Genomic DNA, 8,034 nt, shown 5'->3' with positions numbered 1-8,034 from the left:
AAAAATCAAAATTACATGTGATGCCCTTTTGAAATATATAAGACTTCTGTGAACATAGTTCTATCTTTGATATATTCAGGTTTTTATTGATATTCAAATATATTCATCATCACTTCATCATTTACGTGTTAATGATGCATGATGTACTAACTTTTTTTATGATTAGTTTTGTTTAAAATTTTATTTTCGGCATTTTTATCATGTGCTTAGTTATATTTTTTTACTACACAATTCTTATACTTCTCATTGTTTTCATGTGGGCATGGGTAGATTTGCTAATGTTGTGCAAGATTGTAGGTATTTTTCTCAATATATAACGTTTTTGTACTAATGGTTATTTTATTTTAATTTTGTATAAAAAAAGTAGTGTATTTATATATTGCACATAGCCATTAAAACTTTGTTGGTAGTTATTGGTTTCAATGGTCATTTGATTTAGTTAAGTTAAGACACGTGTGCTCAATCTAAATAAGGTTGTTCATAGTGTAGTAGTTTTTATCGTTTCAGGTAGCACCGCTCGTTGGTTGCGCCGTGTACCAAACTCTGCTTCAGAATTTGTCTTTAATGAATATAATGTGCACACCTGGCTTTAACCAGATAAAATCTAGTACAGCGGGAAGGATGTCATATTTCTGATCCACTACTTAGACTCTATAAGGGCTTTAGGTGAGGAACTACTTATGTCCCGAGGCACCCTTCTCCTGAGTTCTACCCAGCTCAAGTTTAAGAATGCGACCATAATCCTATTTCATGGAATATAACTCATTTTTTCTTTTAGAAAAAGACACATGTGCTCTGTAGTACCAGTGGTGACTTGTACTTTCACGTTGGCATAGTTTGGTGTCAGATGGTCCACTTTCTAGAAAAGAAACATCGTCCACGTTCATTATATTTCAAAAAAAGGCCATAGTGCACACTATTGTACATGTACGTACAAAACATTACTGGTTTCATTGATGCCACCATGGTAATTGTACCTTTCCTTTTATGTAGTCTTCCCTTCCGAGTAGTTTTTTGTGTGTGTTTTTCCTTGGAAAAGTTCTTTTTTTTTCGCCAGTGGAATTTTATGGGATTTAGCCAAACGGGCTCACGCTGATGGACTTAGGGGGTGTTTGGTTCAGAAGTTTTAGGATTTTTTTAGTCCCTCTCATTTGGTTTCTAGGAACTTTTTAGGGACTTTTTTTAGTTTCCGGTACTAAAAAGTCGTGAACCAAACACCGACCACACATCTTTCTTACACACCCCAAAATAAAATCCTCTTTCCCTGCCCTTGCCCTTGCCCGATCCCCTTTCTCACTCCAAAATTTCTGCCGCCGGTAGCTCTCATCAGCTTGATTCCTTGATTCCCTGCCTTGAGCTTTGCTCGTCCTCACCAGCAGCTACCCCGGCAGCTCGATTCACTGGTGCGGCCACAGGGTGATCTTCGACGGCGGCTGGTTTGTCTCCTCGTACGACTCCTCGGTCTCCTCCTAGGCTGGTAAACGGCGATGGAGGGGTAGCAGGGGCCAAGGTGTAGCTGCGCAAGCGAGGAGGCGAGATCATCAATCTGCACGGGGTTGTTGCTGTCAATATCCGTGCAGGTGATGTTCGCGTGGATTTCGTCTTCCGCAGCTGCTTTGATCCATTTTAGTATGAGGATGGTGTAGACGTTTTCTGCCCCTAGAGCGCCGGCCAGACACATCCTCCACATCGGCAACATTCTTCGAAGTTTGAAGGTCCCCCTTTTCCTTCTCCTCACTGTTATATTTTTTTATTAACCGCTTCCTTTGTTTCTGTAATTGATACGATAGTATAACGTAATTAAGGAAATGCCTGTTAGTGAAAAATGTTGACATCTTGGAAAACATGTGATTATTTTTAAGGGCTCTATAAGTGTTAATGAGATAGATAATAATTAGTGAGTGAAATTAAAAAGAATATAAGTATATGTCTGTGCACATATACACATGATAACTCAATCGGCGGCGCTTCTGCCATCGGCATGCATGTAGGTGATGCGCTTGCTTCTATCTTGCATAGTGTGCGGTTTGTAGCGGCTTTGTCATCCCGAAGTTCCAATGTGGATGTGTCATCACTGTCCCAAAGCGAGGCAGCCCAAAAATTTGTCTTCGGCATTGACAAAGGCAGCCCGGCTTGGTCATCGAATATTTTTACCACGCATGTCTTCAGATGACTGATACCTACCAAAATAAAGGTTTAAACCATATGATAAACTAACCTGCATATGTATATCTTAGTCTAAATGATGTGTAGCTTATTGTGGAAACATGCACTAAATATGCTTTGATTAATGCCATGTGTCTATTAAGGTGAGAAGCATGCACGGTCCTGAATCTGAATATAAAACATGGATTCGTACCCATCAACAGACTTCTTATAGAACAGAATTGACCACAACCATATGGATGTACATGGAAAACAACATGCCACCATCTCTCTTTGAAATAGCAATATTTATTGGAAATTTACATTTGGTGCACACTAATTCGCCAATAAGAATTTTTTAAATCTGCATATAGCACACTTTTCAAACTCTAATGCAAGGTGGTAACAATCATTTGATATTTAACATTTATGAGAATGTTAGAAAAGAAAAATGAAAGATAATATTGCGCAAGTCTAGACTGTGCATCCCTTCAAATAAAGGAACGATCATGAGCACAACTTCTAAATGCATAGGTGTATGTTCCAATTTTTATGTGTTGTAAAACATTAAATACTATCAATTTTTATTTTAACTGTAACTGGATTTCTTTTATGATCTGAATCTCTATTTGAGAAAAGTTCAATCAAGTTATGAAAAGCATTGCATAATGTCAGCCATTTCATATTGAATGCTTATGCCAAAAGAAGTGTTTTACAGCCATGTACATGTAGCTATCGTGAAGTCAAGGTGGTTCATAGATCTTTGGGGTTTGATCACCATGGACGTTACAAATAAAAGCAAGGGATTGGGATTCCAATGTTGCATTTCCAACACCAATAGACTTTAGTCCTACACTATGAAAAACATATGTACCATATTTAGAACTGAAACCCTTAGAGTAGATTGTATTTTTTTCTATGGAGTGCCTTGTCTTCTCACTGCTACATCTGAAAGGAGTTTAAAAATATACCTGTTACTATTAAACAATGCAATCAATTCCAAACAGCGGACATGCATCATACGACCTCCGATCCATAAAAAGTGTCATAGTTTTGAACTAAACCCTGTTCAAAACTGCGATACTTATTTTGGCTAGGAGGGAGTAGTAGTTTATAGGAATGAGCTTGCAAATATGACCACTGTGCTTCACTATATAGATGTCGAATGAAGGAATGCTGCAGTTGAGATGAGCTTAAACATATATGCAAATAGAGCATCATTAACATGGACCAATCCAATAAATAGATAATTGATCTTTTAATAAATATACTTAAGGAGGGCAGCCTGTTTTTACATTAATGTAATTATCTCTGAATGCACAAATAGATATCTCCAGATTAAATGGATTATGATTTAGAAGGTAGTTCCAGGTAAATATGCGACCACATCACACCTTGTGAAAAAAAATCATCATTTTGAAGTGCTACCAACTTAACTAAAGTAAACCATTACTGTATTGCAGCATACACAGGGGGAAATTAATAGATTAGTTACCTTGTCTGATCCAGAACCTATGCAAAGTAGACAACCCTTGCACACCCTTCCTTATAAATAATCTGAAGAAGAAAAATTGCCGAGTTGATTTTTGATTGAAATTATGTGTTCCTACGGAAAATTCTCTGCTAGAATTAACGCATTGATACTAACAATTTGACGAACACTTGCAGTGTGTTGCCCTACAGCAAGAAATAAGGAGAAGACACATGAACTGGGAATGATTGGACGCGGGGAGAGAAAAAGGAAATGTTACCTACGGAAAGAGTAGTAAAGCTCCAGCCTCTAGGTCAATATTGGCCTGTGTATTGTGTGTATCTCAAGTCTAAACTCTCACCTGGTTGGTCTTGTAATCCCCCTCTAGCTGGCTGACAGTGGGCATGCAACAACTCTATTCACCTGAAATTGCTGGCATGCATGAAGGATAGGCTTTGAGACCATCAATCGTATGTATCCTGCTGATCTGCTGAGTTGTGGTGCATACCATCAATCGTATGTATCCTGCTGATCTGCTGAGTTGAGGTGCATGATGTATGATAACATGCTGATCTGCTGAGTTGAGATGCATGATGCATGGCCACCGAGACATAGATTAACCTTTTTTTTGAACAAACATAGATTAACTTGATTACAGCGCTATTGCTTTTCAATCATCGAACACGCAGATTGTAGCTAGGAGCCCGACCTTATTAGAATGAAGTACTCATCTGCTTCACAGAGTGCTCATGCGACCACGCCTTCGGCGCAGCTAGATATGACCGACGGCGACTTGACACCCAATCGGGATACCTTTTACTTCTTTTTCATTGACGGACGGGAGGACGGCCCATCGGCCGGCGGGAACTTGATAAACTCATGGAACGGGCACCCTTTTCTCCCTTCTCAATCACGTATGGGAGGACGGCCAATCGGCCGGCGGCGACTTGACAACATGGAATCGGGATATTTCGCGACCTCCACTCTAATCAAAAGACTAAAGGCCCCTACGGAAGATGAAAAAGGCGAGGACTGAAATGAGAAAGGAAGGAGTTCGGCAAGACGACTTCGGTTCACATGTGAAAGTGCTTCGAAAGGTGTCAGCAGGTGCGCGGAGCCGGAGCCGGCATGTTCGCCCGCTGGGCCGAGTGTTCGCCGACTGGTCGAACAGAGACGAAAGTCGGCCATAGTGATCCGGGAGTCCCGTGTGGAAGGGCTCTCGCTCAACGGATCAAAGGTACGCATTAAGTGAAAGACGCTAACCGAATAGTTAGAGATGCCGCAAGCAAAGATCATATAGCCTAATTGACTGCAAGTTGAATAAGCTATGATCAAGACTTCTATCCCTCAGAAACTGTCTCGCGTCTTATCCGTGTGCGCGACTTCACTGTTTGAGTAGTCATTCCCTTTCTTAGAAAGTATCGGTGTCTTGAGAAAGCAATTGATGAGGTCAATGAGAGGAGCGTTATCTGTACCTAAGAGCTTAGACAAATGTTCAAGTAGTAACCGATGGTCTATGCTATCGAAACACTTCCCGCACAGAAGTTCTGCGCCCTCAACTACACCAGGATGCCCCCTGCAGTAGCATCACAACTTTTCTCACCATGGACAGCTCGCCAGTCTTCTTGCATCAGCCACACCTAATACACATTCTAAAATGACGCATCGAGCGAGACCATTCTGTTTCATTGTGAATGAAAGACGTTTTCGACCAACAACATCTACTCATATCCAGCTTCGTGTCATTTTTGAACACTGCGATCAGCAAGCGGCGGTCAACCATCAACTCTCGATATGCATATTGATCAATCGATCTCCGCGTCCTGCCAGTTCGCTAAGTAGACTTTTCAATCTAGGATGGGGAGGACAATGCTTTAGGTCATATATGTTTCCATGGCATAGGTGGGTAATTTTGATCAAATAAGACTTTGGATGATCTAATGGCCGTAATTACATAACTTGAAAGTTTAACGGTCAGATGTTTCTAATTTTTGTGGGATTTTTAGCATAATTCTCTTTTTTCTGGTTAACCCGTCAAATACTTTTTATATATAAATAGATAATATGCAAATCAAATTCTTGTAGCAAGAGAACCCATCTAATAAGTCTAGGTTTAGCATCTTTCTTTTCCATAAGATATTTAATAGCAACATGATCGGTGTGAATAGTTACTTTAGAATCAACAATATAAGGTCTGAACTTATCACAAGCAAATACAACTGCTAAGAATTCTTTTTCAGTAGTAGCATAATTTCTCTGGGCATTGTCTAGAGTTTTACTAGCGTATTGAATAACATTTAATTTCTTATCAACTCTTGCCCTAGAACAACACCTACAACATAATCACTAGCATCACACATAATTTCAAAGGGTAAATTCCAATTAGGTGGCTGAACAATAGGTGCAGAAATCAATGCTTTCTTAAGTATTTCAAATGCTTCTACACAATCATCATCAAAGACAAAAGGTATATCTTTTTGTAAGAGATTAGTCAAAGGCCGAGAAATTTTTGAGAACTCCTTAATGAACCTCCTATAAAATCCGGCGTGACCAAGAAAACTTCTTATACCTTTGATGGCCTTGGGACATGGCATCTTTTTAATAGCATCAACTTTAGCCTTATCCACTTCAATACCTCTCTCAGAAATTTTATGCCCCAAGACAATGCCTTCATTAACCATAAAGTGGCACTTCTCCCAATTCAAGACAAGATTAGTTTCTTCACATCTCTGCAAAACTCGATCAAGGTTGCTCAAGCAATCATCAAAAGAGGATCCATAGACGGAGAAATCGTCCATGAAAACCTCACAAATCTTTTCACAAAAATCAGAGAATATAGCCATCATGCATCTTTGAAAGGTAGCATGTGCATTACATAAACCAAAAGGCATACGTCTATAAGCAAAAGTATCGAAAGGACAAGTAAATGTGGTCTTAGCTTGATCATCAGCTGACACATGTATTTGAGAGAAACCAGAATAACCATCTAGAAAGCAAAAATGTGTATGTTTGGATAATCTTTCTAGCATTTGATCAATAAAAGGTAAGGGGTAATGATCTTTTTTAGTAGCTTTATTTAATTTGCGGAAATCAATTACCATCCTATAACCTGTAATAATTCTTTGCGGGATCAATTCATCTTTATCATTAGGAACGATAGTAATACCTCCATTCTTAGGGACACAATGGTCAGGACTTACCCACTGACTATCAGCAACAGGATAAATTATACCTGCCGCAAGGAGCTTTAGTATTTCCTTTCTTACCACTTCTTTCATCTTAGGATTCAGCTGTCGTTGATGATCAATAACTAGTTTGGCATCTTTCTCCAAATTTATTTTGTGTTGGCATAGAGTGGGACTAATGCCCTTAAGATCATCAAGAGTATATCCAATAGCAGCACGGTGCTTCTTCAGAGTTTTCAATAATTTTTCTTCTTCTCTGAAAGGTTAGCACTAATAATAACAGGATATATCTTCTTTTCATCAAGATAAGCATACTTAAGAGTATCAGGCAATGTTTTAAGTTCAAACACGGGATCACCTTTGGGTGGAGGAGGATCCCCTAGGATTTCAACAGGCAAATTGTGTTTCAGAATAGGTCCCTGTTTAAAGAACACTTCATCTATTTCCCTTCTTTCATTCATAAACATTTCATTTTTATGGTCTAGCAAATATTGTTCTAAAGGATCACTAGGAGGTACGGCAATAGAAGCAAGACCAATAATTTCATCCTTACTAGGTGTCACGACCGGTTTTTCAATAAAATATTTATTGAGAGACCAATCCCTTTTACGGACCAGTAAAGAAGAATCCCTTCTCACTGGTAGACAATATCTTGGTCACAGAAGAAAAATACCAGGAGTCAATGAATCCTTTGTTGGTGGTCAACCAGTCCATCCCTAAAATGACATCCAATCCTTTATTTTCCAACACGATGAGATTAGCTTGAAACTGTAGTCCTTCGAACTCAACGATCACTCCTTGGCAGTAACTCTGAGCGATTTGCTTATTTCCGGGGGACTTGATGATCATAGATTTTTCCAAGGGAAGTATCGGAAAACCATGTTGCAAAACAAAACTCTTCGAAACGAACGAATGGGAAGCTCCAGAATCAAACAAAACCGTGGCAGGTACTGTGTTGACAGGGAACGTACCGAGCACGATGTCTGGGGCATTCTGCGCTTCTTCCCTGGTCACATGGTTTAGGTGACCCTTCATGTGGTTGTTGTTGGGATCGAAATTGTTGCGCTTGGGGGCTGGATTATTCCCACCATTGTTCGGCTTGGGGGCCGAGTTCCTCGGCTTTGGGCACTGTTTAGCATAGTGCCCTTCTTCACCACAAGCATAGCATGTGACCCCTGGATGGTATGAGAAGTCCTTGTCCCTGGAATGAAACTGTCTGGTTGGCCTTACATC

At 39.7% G+C, this 8,034-nt stretch overlaps 1 long non-coding RNA gene across 1 annotated transcript; it reads left to right on the top strand.

The window, feature by feature from the left end:
• The first annotated feature begins 1,160 nt into the window (after positions 1-1,160).
• Positions 1,161-4,201, top strand: LOC123052894 (uncharacterized). Its single transcript, XR_006425153.1, has 2 exons — positions 1,161-1,715; positions 3,814-4,201. It is a non-coding gene; the product is annotated as an uncharacterized lncRNA (long non-coding RNA).
• The last annotated feature ends 3,833 nt before the right edge of the window (positions 4,202-8,034 follow it).

Source organism: Triticum aestivum, chromosome 2D (assembly GCF_018294505.1).
Source record: "Triticum aestivum cultivar Chinese Spring chromosome 2D, IWGSC CS RefSeq v2.1, whole genome shotgun sequence".
NCBI classification, from domain to species: Eukaryota; Viridiplantae; Streptophyta; class Magnoliopsida; order Poales; family Poaceae; genus Triticum; species Triticum aestivum.
Note: the sequence above shows the minus strand (reverse complement) of the source record. Positions and strands in the feature narration are given on the sequence as shown.